Source organism: Mustela putorius, unplaced genomic scaffold (assembly GCF_011764305.1).
Source record: "Mustela putorius furo isolate JIRA1106 unplaced genomic scaffold, ASM1176430v1.1 tig00000992_pilon_pilon_pilon, whole genome shotgun sequence".
In the NCBI taxonomy this organism is placed as follows: Eukaryota; Metazoa; Chordata; class Mammalia; order Carnivora; family Mustelidae; genus Mustela; species Mustela putorius.
This window is the reverse complement of record NW_025421526.1, coordinates 394,226-406,277: the sequence shown is the minus strand read 5'-3', so window position 1 is coordinate 406,277 and position 12,052 is coordinate 394,226. Positions and strand designations below refer to the sequence as shown.

The following is a 12,052-nucleotide window of genomic DNA, read 5'->3' as shown; positions in this document are numbered from 1 at the left end:
TCTGAGGCCAGAGATCCATTTACCTGATCGGCAAAGATAGAATCACTGCATGGTCTGTCCTACCCTTGCCCTCCAAACAGCCGAATCTCCGTGTCTTCATTAGTCCTGTCCCTTGGCTTGGATCAGATACTTAAAGGTCTCCCGAGCATCACAGGTCCTTATTATTTCTTTCTAACTTGAGAATCTTTTTGAAATTCTACTGTAGGATATAAAATTGAGCTATTTTTCAACTTCTAAAAAAAATAAAAAGGTAGTACCCTTGACAATGGCAAATTCTTCACAAATATTAAGCAAATGATCTCTGTATTCAAATTGAAGATCAACACTTACCAGCAATATGATCATAGAAAATCTGTGTAAAATTTTTTGAGTCTCAGCTTCCTCTGTAAAATTTTAAGAATTATACCTACATAGTTGACTTATGGTGAGAAATAAAGTTTAAAAAATAAAACTGTCCATCAGTTACACTATGAGCACTCAATCTATGTTAGCTAATAATTTTTAATAGTAGTTGGTTATATAGTTTCCCTTATCTTTCATTACACCCTGAACTGACCAGTCATTTTAGCCAGTGTGGTAAAATTGATATGGGCATGTAGTTGGGACCAAGGGCTGCAGCGAGAGGCTGGTATCAAACTTTGGAGGGCTGAGCACACCAAGAACTGCCAGAAGTCTAACATCTGCTCATGAGGACCTCCGCCCCAGATTTCCTATGTTAAACTGAGGAACATCTTTGTTTCTCTATTTATTTATTTTAATTTATTTATTTTCAGCATAACAGTATCATTATTTTTTTCACCACACCCAGTGCTCCATGCAATCCGTGCCCTCTATAATACCCACCACCTGGTACCCCAACCTCCCACCTCCCCACCACTTCAAACCCCTCAGACTGTTTTTCAAAGTCCATAGTCTCTCATGGTTCACCTCCCCTTCCAATTTCCCTCAACTCCCTTCTCCTCTCCATCTCCCCATGTCCTCCATGATATCACTTATGCTCCACAAGTAAGTGAAACCATATGATCATTGACTCTCTCTGCTTGACTTACTTCACTCAGCATAATCTCTTCCAGTCCCGTCCATGTTGCTACAAAAGTTGGGTATTCATCCTTTCTGATGGAGGCATCATACTCCATAGTGTATATGGACCACATCTTCCTTATCCATTTGTCCGTTGAAGGGCATCTTGGTTCTTTCCACAGTTTGGCGACCGTGGCCATTGCTGCTATAAACATTGGGGTACAGATGGCCCTTCTTTTCACGACATCTGTATCTTTGGGGTAAATACCCAGGAGTGCAATGGCAGGGTCATAGGGAAGTTCTATTTTTAATTTCTTAAGGAATCTCCACACTGTTCTCCAAAGAGGCTGCACCAACTTGCATTCCCACCAACAGTGTAAGAGGGTTCCACTTTTTCCACATCCCTCCAACACATGTTGTTTCCTGTCTTGCTAATTTTGGCCATTCTAACTGGTGTAAGCTGATGGAACAGAGTAGAGAGCCCAGATATGGACCCTCAACTCTATGGTCAAATAATCTTCGACAAAACAGGAAAAAACATACAGTGGAGAAAAGACAGTCTCTTCAATAAATGGTGCTGGGAAACTGGACAGCTATATGTAGAAGAATGAAACTTGACTATTCTCTTACACCGTACACAAAGATAAACCTGGAAATGGATAAAAGACTCAACGTGAGACAGGAATCCATCAGAATCCTAGAGGAGAATATAGGTAGTAATCTCTTCGATATCAGCCACAGCAAATTCTTTCAAGATCTGTCTCTAAAGGCAAAGGAAACAAAAGCGAAGATGAACTTTTGGGACTTCATCAAAATCAAAAGCTTCTGCTCAGCAAAGGAAACAGTCAAGAAAACAAAGAGGCAACCCACGGAAATGGGAGAAGATATTTGCAAATGACAGTACAGACAAAAGGTTGATATCCAGGATCTATAAAGAACTCCTCAAACTCAACACACACCAAACAGACATATCAAAAAATGGGCAGAAGATATGAACAGACACTTCTCCAATGAAGACATACAAATGGCTATCAGACACATGAAAAAAGGTTCATCATCACTAGCCCTCAGGGAGATTCAAATTAAAACTACATTGGGATATCACCTTACACCAGTTAGAATGTTTCTCAATTTAAACATAGGAATGTTTGACCATGTTTGGCCCGGTAACTGTATTACAAGCAAGCCTAATTTTTTTTCTCTTTCTGTGTAGAAATTGAGATCAAAAGTCAAGGTGAGTTACCTAAGAAAATAATTTGAGAAAAGCACTTCAGTGAGTGTAAAATGGTTTTTTTTTTCCCAGTGAGTGTAAAATCTTAATAGGTTTGAGGTTTCTACACCACATTTGGTAATATACAAATTTCCTTTTAAAGAAATCAGGAAATTTCATTAAAAAATTGGCCATGGCTCTGACTGGTCATTACTAATAGTAATAGTCCTAAACATAAAAATGAATTCTCACATTATTTATAGTAAACTTTAATAGGAATCACAAGATGCAGTCTAAGCCCTGATCTTCATATTTTATCAAACTTTTATCCTATTTTTGTCAGATGAAAAGATATTTCATGTATCAATTTACTTTTTTTTTTACTTTTTATTGTGGAAATTTAAAAAAATCATTTATTTATTAGAGAGAGAGAGAATGAGAATAGGTGGGGGGAAGGGCAGAGGGAGGAGCATACTCCCCACTGAGCAGGGAGCCCTACAGGGGGCTCCATCCCAGAACCCTGGAATCATGACCTGATCCACCCAGGTGTCCCTACTACGGAAAATTTTAAAAACACACAGTTAAGAGTACAATGAACTATCATGTACACGTTACTGATCTTCAACAACCACCAATTCAATGATATTATCATTACTATGCCCCCTAAATAAGTAGTAATTTCTTACTGCTGTCAAATTTCTAAACAACGTTTAAGCTTTTCGGTTGTCATGTATTTACAGTTTGTGTGAAATAGGGTCCTCATAAGGCCGTACATTTTCAGTACTTGGTGGCTGTCATCTATTTTTACCCGCACGCTCCTTCACTATCTGTTTCTTTTCTTCCTTGAAAGTTGCTTACGGAAGAAACCAGGCACTTCTTGTGGTAGAGGTTTTCCAGTTAGATTTTGCATGCTACTCATCATCAACGTACTCTTATTTAAAATGCCAGGAATTATCTTCATTGCATTATCTTCAAACATCAATATTAAATGGAGGTAAACTTCATTTCAGTCAGGTAGGAAGCCATGTATTTAACTCTCCATGCATCTCTTAATAGAGGCATAGAACAGCACTATTCAGGCCTCATTGGCCAGAGAGCAAAAATACAAGGTCACATTCCCCTACTATTCAAGCTGTCATAACTTGGAGTGCCCGCAGTCTAAAGGCAATACTGTATTTATCTCTACACTGTCTTCTAGATAGTCCGACGGTCCTTAAAGAGGCTTTCCCCTTGTACTTAAGAACAGAAGCTACTGAGGCTCATTTGTCTCAGCCTTTTCTTAAGATATGACAAGAACCATCATTCCTTGTCTTTAACAGCTGAGGGACTACAGTCCTCCTTCAAGATGCTGTTCCCCAAATGTGTGTAAGTCTGGATGATAGGGAGAAGGTTGTGTTCTCCTTTTGCTCCTCAATTCCCTGTGTGCAACAGCAGTCCAGAGAGCAAGCTGCAACTTTAACAAGAGTTTTCTGAAAGTTCTTCTATAAAGACAGACAGCATAAAAAAATAGTCACCCATATCATTATTCTTAGGACTTACAGAATAAGTTATGTCCTCATATTTCTTTGAGGATTTCCCTGCCTACTTTTCAGCCTACTTTTCATAGGTTTGGATCCTATCTCACACCATGTACAAAATTAATTTGACATAGATCATATATATATATAAACATAAAAAGTAAAACTGAGGATTTTTAAGAAAATACATAGAATATCTTTACAAGCTTGGAACAGGCAAAGCCTTCTTGAAGAGAACACAATTCAAACCATTAAAGAAAAAGATAAGTTGGATTTTATCAAAATTTAAGATGTTTACTCATCATAAAATAATACTGCTAGTAAAACCGAAAATCCAGTTTCAAAGTAGGAAAAAGTATGTACAATGTAGCTCTCTGGCAAAGGAATTTATCTAAAATATATAAAGAACTCTTGTAATTGAATTACAAAAAATCAAACAATCCAGTTTTTTAAATGGACAAACCTTAATAGTCACGTCACAAAGAAAGATACATGAATAAACAATAAATACATAAAAGTTGCTCAATATCATCAGTCAATGGAAAATGTATATTAAAACCATGATGAGATCAACATTTTTGTCCTAAAGAATGGCTAAAATTTAAAAGATTTAAAATACAGCTCTTGGTGAGAGTGTAGCATCACTACATCTCTCATTCATACATTACTGATAGCATAGAATTATCAGCCATTTCAGGAAAATGCTTGGAAGTGTGTTACAAAGTAGAATATATAACTACCAAATTATCTAGCAATTTCATGCCTCAATATTTACTCCAGAGAAATAAAACATATTTTCAAAACAAGATTTGTAGGAGCGGGGTGTCTGGGTGGCTCAGTCAGGTAATCCTCCAGCTGTTGGTTTTGGCTCAGGTCCTGATCTCAGGGTGAGGGCGTCTGCGTCCTGAGACGGATCCCCCTGACTCTGTGCTCAGTGCAAGTCTGCTTAAGACTTCTTCCCCCTCTGTCTCCGCCCCCTCTGCTCTTCCTCCTGCCCTGGTAGGCACCCACATGTACTCTCTTCCCCTCTAAAATAAATAAATAATTTTTAAAATAAACTGTACAAGAGGTTTTTTTTTTTTTTTTTTTTAAGATTTTATTTCTTTATTTGAGAAGAGTGAGAGAGAGCATGGAGAGGGGAAAAGGTCAGAGGGAGAAGCAGACTCCTCAGGGAGCCGGGAGCATGATGCAGGACTCGATCCCAGAACTCCAGGATCATGACCTGAGCCAAAGGCAGTCGCTTAACCAACTGAGCCACAAGCGCCCCAAGAGTGTTTTTAGTAGATGTGTTCATTATAATCCCAAACTAAACTAGAGATATACCAAAGGTTCACCAACAAATGAATTGATTAAAAACTTGTGGCACATTCATACATTGCAGTACTATTTAAGATAAAAAGGAACATGCTATTATGCAGTAATAGTGTGTGCAGGAATACACACTACATTGTTGTTACTACAGACAAAATTAACTCAAGACTGAAAGAAATCAGGAGAGTTGCTGCTTGGATTGGGGGTGGGGGAGTGTTGACTGGAAAGAGGCATGAAGGTACTTTCTGGAGTGGTGAAACATTTATACCTTGACTGGGGTGGTAGCCACACAGATGTATGAATTTGTCAAATCCATCAAAATGTACTCTCAAAACGTACATATTTTGTTATTATGTAAATTATACCTCAATAAAAAGCTTCTTTGGAGGGAAAGCCCATATCTTGTGCCAGATAGTACGGAAATCATTATAATGAACACTGGTAAATAAAACAGATGTGATCCCTACTTTTATGTAGCAGGCTCAAGCTCAATCAGGAGATTAGACATAGTATTAATATGCCCATAACCTAAGTTCCAAGCACAATAGCTATGGCTCAGAGGGAAAAAAAATCATGGTTTCAGTTCCCCTTCGCCATTCTTTATTTTCCAAATTCAAAGTGAGCCATTTCACATGATGTTTTCCTTTGGGGAAAAGAAAATAAATAACAAAAGTCACTGGGTATGGTTCAGGCCACTTACCCAACTGGAAATTTACATCTGAGCATAATAATCCAACATTCATTATTATCCAAACATAATTTGGGTTTAAATAGTACTTTGCGCAAGGGCATCAGTAGTCCTGTATAGACTGAAAAGGGCCGAGTCTAGTCCAAATGGATTTTTACAGAAACCCGAAAGCCTGGGGTCATTCTGCTGGACTTTCCCAGAGACTTCTGTTTCAGTGTCTCTATATTTTTGAGCCTGTTTGCCTCAGTTAATAAGGTATTTCAAGTGGTGAGAGTAGTTACGTCCGGGCATATTTAGCAATGCGGCACTTTATTAAAAGATATGTGACCAGCCAGCAATGCAGTGTCTGCGTCCAAACTTAAGGACTTTCCCCAACACAAGCTATTTATCCTACCCCTAGAGCAAGGATGCATCTAACAGTTACTCGGTACGAAATGACCCACTTCTTCTTGGGAACCCTCGGGTAAAATCTCAGCTGTGCATGAAGGGACAGCTTGTCTCCAGCTGCTCTGTACAGTTCCATAGTCTCGTGTCATTGATTTCATACCCACTTTTCTGTTTATGTCTTACTTAATGTGTTGGCCAGTGGAGTGGACATGAATCTTCAATATATTAGCCGTAAAATGGCTTTAGCAATGCATTATAAACACTTTGTCTTAGCAACTTACATAAGCAGATTAGTGGGGCGGTATAGCCTGTTTATTCGTATTGCGCAATGCTTCACAAGTTCTACAAAGATCCACAGTTACTCGACTGAGGACCAGTTTCAGCCTATTCCTCAGACCGAACAAAAATAACTTATCTCCAAACACATACCAAAAAATTCGCACCATACAAGGAAAGGAAATTTTTTTTCCAAAGAAGCAACCACTGTAAAGGGTTGTGATGCTGACTTAAATACACACTCAACAATTTACAATGTCCTCAGGACTCTTAGCTTTTCAGGCAAAAATATATGTGTTCACATTACTTCAAACTCTTCCCACTTCACATGCATCTGCTTAACTGAAGGCGTTTGGGGGTGCTGTCCAGAAGCAAACGACCCGAAAGGTAGATTCAGGGCTTCACATCCTCCATGGCTCTCAGCTTTAAAAAAGCTGTTGGTTTGGGGGTTATTTTGGTTTGTTTTTGTTTTTGTTTTGTTTTGTTCTTTCAGCTTCACCCCATCGATGTTTGGCAGAAAAAAAGAAAAAGAAAAACAGGAAAAAATCAAGACCACATTTTGAGTGCGCACACCCTGTTAGAGAAAAACAAATAAATGAGATTCCCTTGAAGAACATTTGGTCCTGTGCTCAGGAGCTTTCTCTTGAATGGAAACTTCATTTTTAGTTTTAGCATCAGAACTCTACATCAGCTGACAAAACAGAGGAAGAAAGGGAGAGAAATCCTTGCGGCATGTGTTTTGGCCTTTTTCTACTTATTAAACAATGGTTATTCTGAGTATATCATGGGGATGAGCAACAGCATTCTCTCATTTATAATACTACCTCTGGGAGGCAGCATGGTGTATGGGAAAAAATAGAACTTTGAAATGAAAAGTGAATTCAAACTGAGTTTTCCCTTAATTAACTTTATATTTTGGTCATATTCTATCATTTTTCTGGGTTTTAGGCCTCTCGTTTGTTAAACAGGCATAACTGTACCTATCACTGTGATAAAAAGACAAACCTGAATATTGGTAAGCATCAGATGATAGCTAGGTTTCTGATAATTTTTTTATTTATGGCCTTCCTATGATTTCATTTTTTATCTATAATTTATTAGAATATTTTGAGCCTTCACCTCTAACAATTTCAAATTATTACAAAGACAATCAATATTTTCATTCGTATCTCTAGGATTTGACTGATGACTTACCAGATCGCTATCTAGCTGACAAAACCATTCCTCCTAACCCTGAGTTAAACTATATTTTTATAGGTTAAATACAGCTTAGAATGATACCTTAATTTATAAAATTCTAGAGATAAGAGCTCTAAAATAAGAATTAAAACTCCTCTTCAGGAAAGACCAAGAAAGACAAATCTATTCTTCAAATGATTTTTTCCTGTGCAACTATTATTTAAACCAAATACTGAGAAGTTAAGGCACTGTCCACCCTCCCCTGAATGACTTCTCCAGGCTAGATTGTAAGGATGTAGTTCGCTGAGCAAATGCTAACTGCATCTCAGGAACACTTCATATAGTAAATTTTACTGAGTAAAACTCTGAATGCAATAGAAGGTAAGAAAGCATAGTCTAAAAGACACCGGATTTCACAAAATCTGACAACTCTCTCCCCATAGAATCATGTTGCGTTTATATGCAGTAATGAGTACTGTGGTCCACTCTAACCAAATTCTCACAATGACACACATCTAAATCAAAACCCCTTAGCCGTCCCTGCTCTGCTCCTCCTTTTGGCTGGCAATGCTCCCTAAGGCCGCAGCTCACAGCACTCTGTTTCCAGAACGACTGTGATCTTGATTCTGACGTGCACGAACCTTCACGCTCCTCTGAGCAACACCTCAAACTGACATATTTTCCCCGGGACCCCATCCTCATTTTTTCCAGGTGAGGAAATAGACTTCTTTACACTCAAATCACATAAAAATAAATCGACAAATCACCTCTGCTGCCATAATTTAGTCAGTGAGTTTCAGTCTGGGAGGAAGGATAAAGAGAAAGAGGCGACGCTACCTCATTTCACACATGCATGTTCATCTCAGGAGGAATATGGCAAGAGGTTCAAAGGGCTACATTCGGTACTAAACTTGAAAAATTATGTCCAACATTAAACTTGAAAAGATTTAAAAGGTATATTTAATATTAAATTTTGTTTATTTGGTGATGATATTTAACTTTCTTTTGATATTGCAAATAACATTAAAGAACAAGACTGGGGATTGTTTATTGTGAGAATATTGTACAAATTTAATACCTAAAGTCATACATATTTTTAATAAATAAAAAAAGTAATAAATCAAGAGACTAGGAACCCGGCTCAGTCTTGGGTATTTTCTTTCTGCTCAGGTCATGATCCTAGAGTCCTGGGATCAAGACCAGAATCAGGCTCCCTACTCAGTGGGAGGCTTGCTTCTGCCTCTCCAAGCCCCCATCCCCGGCTTCTGTTTCCTCTCTCGCTGTGTCGCTATCGAATGAATAAATAAAATCTTTAAAAAAAGAAAGCAAGAGAGAGAGAGAGAGAGACTAGGAACCAATTTTTAGCACTCTGAAAGAGAAAAGCCCTCTTCACAATACCTACTACTACACAAAATTTATGTACCAAACATCATTAGTCAGCACAGACTATACCTAGCCCATTTAAAAATGAGCATAAATGTATTTGCTATTGAATAGATACAATATACACTCAAAGGTGCTAATTGTACAGTATTGAGAACAAACCCAAGCATATGGTTTTTAATCAGATCAGCCTGTTTACTTTGCAACATTATTTGTAGAAGAGTTATGTCAAAATACATAAAAATTAATAATGCAAAATTATGTGACTTTCTGAAAAAGCTAAATCTTTTTGTATTTGGTCTATCAGGGCGTCAAAGTAATTATCAGTTCTATAAAATGAACTGTATCACTATTGGTTTTATCAAATCTTGTATAGATTGTGAGACAATTTGTCCCAGATTACTTTAATGCCATAATGAAGGCAAAGTCTTCTTGCCAGGTTCCAGTCTCCATTGTGGAAATGGACTACTTCAAACTAGTCAATGATATTTGTTGGGTTTATTTACAAAATAAAGATAAATTCACATAGATTCATATTTTTCTAGGGTGAACTAGATACCCCAAGTATATTATTTCTTCCTTATGAGCAGGTTGAATGCATGTAAAAAACTATTGCTAACCATGGCCATACTCTACGGTGTTATGCTTGGCTGGCCTTGGATTGGTAACAACAATCATTTAAATGTCTAATATCTGGGAGGATTTATGTGTAGAAAGAAAAACTTTAAACTGCCCGTGTTTTAACTTAATAAGATTAAAAATCTTTATTATAGCAGATGGTCATGACTTCAGGCTTCCAGTAAGCCAGAATTACATGCTATTATGGATTTAATTGTGGTCCCGTCAAATTCTGTATGTTGAAGCTGTAATTTCCAGTACCCCAGAATTCAACCTTCTCTGGAAATAGCGTCAATATAGATGCAAGTAGTTAAGGTGAAAAAGTCATTCTGGAGTAAGATGGGTCCTTAATCGAACAGGACAGGTTTCCTTATTAAAAGGGGAACTCTGGACACAGACAAGCACATGGGAAGCTCACCATGTGAAGATAAAGGCGGACATCACGGTGACACTTCAAAAGCCGAGGAACACCGAAGATTGCCAGCAGACCACCGGAAGATAAGAGAGAGGCACTGGAACACATTTGTCCTTCACAGACCTTCAAAGGAACCAACTCTGCTGACATCTTGTTCTTGGACTTGTAGCCTCCAGACCTGTGAGACAGTAAGTGTCTGCTGTTTAAGCCATCCCGTAAGCCTGTGGTGCTTTACCACAGCAGCCCTAGCAAACTAATACAAATGCCTGAAGTGCAAATCACTTGTAAGTATTTAAGCAACTTCGGTAAATCTAAGGAACAAAACACACATGTAAATCCGGTTTTTCTTAAATGTACAAATAAAATTCTTCTACGCATTTTAAACTAAAATTTTGCCATTATGTCTGTTTCTTACCTATCATATTTCAATCTTTCAATCTTAATCAAAGTTTATGCATATTATCATGCTGATCTTAAAAGCTAAATACCAAAATATTAATTTTATAAGATTCTTTTACTTCATTAAACATTTACTTACCTTCACATTTTTTCCAAGTTTCAGTGTTTAGCTTACCTGACCAAGAGTCACACTTATCATCTCAAAGAGGCTAAATTTACTCTGAACTTTTTCATAACATTTCTTTTTTATTTCTTTTCAGCATAACAGTATTCATTGTTTTTGCACCACACCCAGTGCTCCATGCAATCCGTGCCCTCCCTAATACCCACCACCTGGTTCCCCGACCTCCCACCCCCGCCCCTTCAAACCCCTCAGATTGTTTTTCAGAGTCCATAGTCTCTCGGGGTTCACCTCCCCTTCCAGTTTCCCCCAACTCCCTTCTCCTCTCCATCTCCCCATGTCCCCCATGCTATTGGTTATGCTCCACAACATTTGTCTTCTTTGAGTTGTTTATCTCCCCAACCCAAGATTGTAAATAAACGTTTTACTGCTTTTTGAGATCTGAATCTTTGTCCGTCAGCCACTGTTCTACAGTCTTTTCTCACTATTCTATAATCACTTTATTGGCAAAGGAATCCAATCTGCTAAAACACACGGTCTGCAAGAAATCACCTCATTATCTGGCAGGCTTGGGACAGCGCCCATGAGGAGTGTCTCCGCTGGGAAGAGCTGAATACCCGCTTGGTTGGCTGAGGTTGGCTGTGGTTGAAGCCGCTGAGTGAGCCTGAACCTCTCCAGGAAATGGGAGAAGTCGCGGGAGTGACCAACACTTGAAAGATCCCTTTCCAAAGATCCTTGCCCTACATCACACTTGAGGCTGCTTTCCAATCCTCAACTTGCAAACCTCGTAATAAACACACAGATTCAACATGCGGGACGGAGCGGAGCCACAAGGACGAGCAGCAGACGACCCCCGCATGGCAGGAGGCACAGCGCGCCCGTCGCGCAGAGCCCGTCGCGCAGAGGCCGCAGGCGGGAGTGACGCGCTGGCCCGAGAGCGGCTCCTCCGACTCTGCTTTCAAAGGATCGTGTTTCCGGCCCACTTCTCCGCTAGAAGGTGACTTTCTCAATCCCAGTGTCTGACGAATGAGATCTCTTCATGGGGGAAGACAGCAGACGACTGCATCGCTTACAACGTCATCCGCGCCAGGGTGACGGAGGGAGGAGGCCCCCCACGCCCCCGGAGCACCTCAGTTCGGAGTCTCCTCGGCCGGACTCCCGCTCTGCTGCGGCTGCCGAACCCCGGACCCTTCATTTCGTCCTCGACGTGTCCCGTCCAACGAAGTCTCGTTCCGTCCCGGTCGGATTCCGGCCGCAGCTGCTCCTTCCCGCGCGGCTCCGAGGCGCCGGCGGATCTCCCTGCACGGCCTCCCGCCCGGGCTGCCCGCGCCGGCCGGTCCCCGGCTCCTGACCCGGAGGGCCCGTCAGGGCCGCGCTCGCCGTCCCGAACCCCGCGGCCGCAGCCGGCACCTCGGCCACCGAAGCGGCGCGTTCCAGGCCCTTGTTCCTTCGAGATCAATCCTGGCGCCGGTTGCAGACAGAAACCCGCGTTTTGTCGATTTCTCTGAACTGTTTTACTTTTCTGAGG

The 12,052-nt window shown here is 40.0% G+C and overlaps 1 long non-coding RNA gene across 1 annotated transcript; it reads right to left on the bottom strand.

Moving 5' to 3' along the window:
• Positions 1-10,003: 10,003 nt before the first annotated feature.
• Positions 10,004-11,846, bottom strand: LOC123393696. Its single transcript, XR_006608500.1, has 2 exons — positions 11,077-11,846; positions 10,004-10,182 (listed from the first exon to the last, which is right to left on the bottom strand). It is a non-coding gene; the product is annotated as an uncharacterized LOC123393696 (long non-coding RNA).
• Positions 11,847-12,052: the final 206 nt, after the last annotated feature.